Raw genomic sequence first — 3,012 nt, forward strand, 5'->3', positions numbered from 1 at the left:
GCAATCCTATCGAATTTTGACCTTTTTTAAATGGGTGCTTTGTGTTGTGTGAATGGTTAAGTGAATTGTCCAGTGGTCGTACATGAGAGGAAGTATAAGCAGACGTTAACTCACCCACACACGCATACACACACGCAGTGTTTCAGCAGAATATGTTCCCTAAACGTGTCTCAGTGTGTTGGGGTTTCACATGCTGTTTGGCAAAAGCAGCCGTGTGACCAGACCCCTTTTTGGCACCACTTCTGGTCTTTCCAGAACCTTCCTGGTGTTCTGGGTATTGTGTCCTCTTGCCTGCGATGATGTGTCTGGTTCCGGTCTGGATCTGCAGTAAAATAGCCAGTGTTAATTCACCTATAACCTGGTACATATGAGCCCAGTTTTGATTTAACACTGAACACTGTACGTGCCGAATCGTCCATGTCTGGGTTCAGATCCAGATGGTATCAGGGTCAGATCTCTATAAGTTGGACACAGGGTGAAATTACTTTAAATGTGGTCCTTATATTGAGCTGGTGGGACGTTGCGTGTCCAGAGGTTTTTGGTTTTTGGCCGTCTGCTTTATGGTCTCGCTTCACATCAAAGGTGAGACACTGAAGCTCCCCACATACTCGTGAGAGTTTTTATTATATCAGCAATACTACTGTTATGAACTACTGAAGACCCCCTTCACTGGACGACAGGCTCGGTCAGGTATTGCCTGGCTGCGAGATCCTCTGGGTCATTTCTCGCCAGCCTTTGAATAACTTTGTTCACGTTTTTGTACTGTGTGAAGAGTCATGGTTTTAGAGAGCCTGTTTTAACCCTGCTCAGAGCGGGGGGTCCTTATTGGTGTTCAATTCAGTCGGGTCCGTGATGGAATGAGAACTGACCGCGGTGATTATCCTGCAAACGAGTCCAAGAAAACAAGCCAGAGGAAGTGTGACCTATCGAGTTTCACCAGCGTACTTCTTATGATGAATGACTTTAGTCCAGGTGCACGAAAACCCTACCTCCAACGCGTATATATATACATGAGATGCGTTTTTATATGTACGGTGTAAAATATTTATGTTTGCCTATTTATTCTGTATTTCATGTAGAAACATTCAATATGGACTACTGGCTGCTGTGAAAGTCATTATTATATTATACATTGCTCAAATTATATTATACGTTGCTCAAATTATATTATACATTGCTGAAATTATATTATACATTGCTCAAAAAGTGTTACGTCTTGCAGACTGACAAGAACCACTAACCTAACAGAATAGGTTTTCTATGGTGCTTTTAAACTACTGAAATTACCTCTAATTGAGAAGCAAACTACCATAATTACAATTGGAATCTGCTTTTTTACGGAAGCTCAAGATTAACTTGAGGTTTGACGTTACATGTCATGTAATTACGCTTCACAAAATACCCACAATGCCTTGCAACACATTTCATGTAATTACGCTTCACAAAATACCCACAATGCCTTGCAACACATGTAATGCCCTTCTTGAAAGTACATGGTGTTTTTTTTTGTTTGTTTGTTTTTTTAGCTTTAACCAAAGGTGTTTTGTTGTTGCAGACTAGAACATTTTTTGTTTGATGATGCAGCTACTTTTAATGACGGAGTTAAAATGTCCCTGATTAAATTCAGTGAGCAGCTAGATTAACTTTGGCTATCATCAGTGTTTGAGGCAATTCTACTATGAGGTCTGTATCAGAAATGAAAAGAATACTTGATGCACTATGTGCCATAAATTTTGTAGAAGATTTAACTTTGAATACCTGCTATCTTTTTCTTTTTCATTAACCGTTAAGTTTTTGTAACTTATAAAACGTGTATTATTAATTCATACTTGAAGTGTGTATATGAGGGCACTTTGTCTGGATAACAAGGTGCATGTTCTGTATTACCCAAAGATGTTTTTAAATGAGTCACATATCCTTATGTATGTAGTTTGTATAAAAAAGAAAAAAAATGATTTATGGTGCTGTGATCACAATTACTGTGAGGAAATTTTGAATGACAATGACCTTATAGATATGACTACTATACTAACAGTGATTGTAAAAAAAATAAATAAATGTAAGAATAAAAATGTTTATCACCAGTAATTTGACTTTGCAGCTACTATTTTACACCCTACCGGCCACACAGTACTACAGGAGAGCATGTGACTATTTGACGTCCTGCTGGCCACACATAGCACTACAGATGACTATTGTACATCAATCCTGACGTAAAACGGCTAATAATAATAATGATAATGATAATGATGATGATGATGATAATGATAATAATTCATTTTAACCAGGAATGAAAGCGCCCTGCACTCGACTATCGAGGCATCGGACATCACAATGTCCTGCTTTCAGAGTCTGGGGCAGGGTTTGCCTGTTCTCTTGTCCTCGGAGTGCAGTTTCTGTGTTCTGAAGTGCAGAAGTGCTAACTCTGGTCCTGCAGCCTGCAGAGGTGCTAACTCTGGTCCTGCAGCCTGAAGAGGTGCTAACTCTGGTCCCACAGCCTGCAGAGGTGCTAACTCTGGTCCCGCAGCCTGCAGAGGTGCTAACTCTGGTCCCGCAGGCTACAGAGCTGCTAACTCTGGTCCTGCAGCCTGCAGAGGTGCTAACTCTGGTCTCACAGCCTACAGAGGTGCTAACTCTGGTCCTGCAGCATGCAGAGGTGCTAACTCTGGTCCCACAGCCTGCAGAGGTGGTGCTAACTCTGGTCCTGCTGCCTGCAGAGGTGCTAACTCTGGTCCCGCAGCCTGCAGAGGTGCTAACTCTGGTCCCAGAGCCTGCAGAGGTGCTAACTCTGGTCCTGCAGGCTGCAGAGGTGCTAACTCTGGTCCCACAGCCTGCAGAGGTGCTAACTCTGGTCCCGCAGCCTGCAGAGGTGCTGACTCTGGTCCCGCAGCCTGCAGAGGTGCTAACTCTGGTCCTGCAGCCTGTAGAGGTGCTAACTCTGGTCCCACAGCCTGCTGCAGCCTCTGCTCGTTTCTGCTGCACTTCAGCACCTACATGATTCATTAAAGTCAC

General features: G+C 42.8%; 1 protein-coding gene across 1 annotated transcript in view; it reads left to right on the forward strand.

Moving 5' to 3' along the window:
• Window positions 1–2,078, forward strand: part of LOC133135085 (A disintegrin and metalloproteinase with thrombospondin motifs 20-like) — a 101,101-nt gene extending 99,023 nt beyond the window's left edge. Inside the window, 1 exon segment of the mRNA XM_061251846.1 lies at window positions 1–2,078. This exon segment is cut by the window's left edge and continues 395 nt beyond it. The gene's annotated coding sequence lies outside the window, so the exon portion shown is untranslated.
• Window positions 2,079–3,012: the final 934 nt, after the last annotated feature.

Source organism: Conger conger, chromosome 8 (genome assembly GCF_963514075.1).
Source record: "Conger conger chromosome 8, fConCon1.1, whole genome shotgun sequence".
NCBI lineage: Eukaryota > Metazoa > Chordata > Actinopteri > Anguilliformes > Congridae > Conger > Conger conger.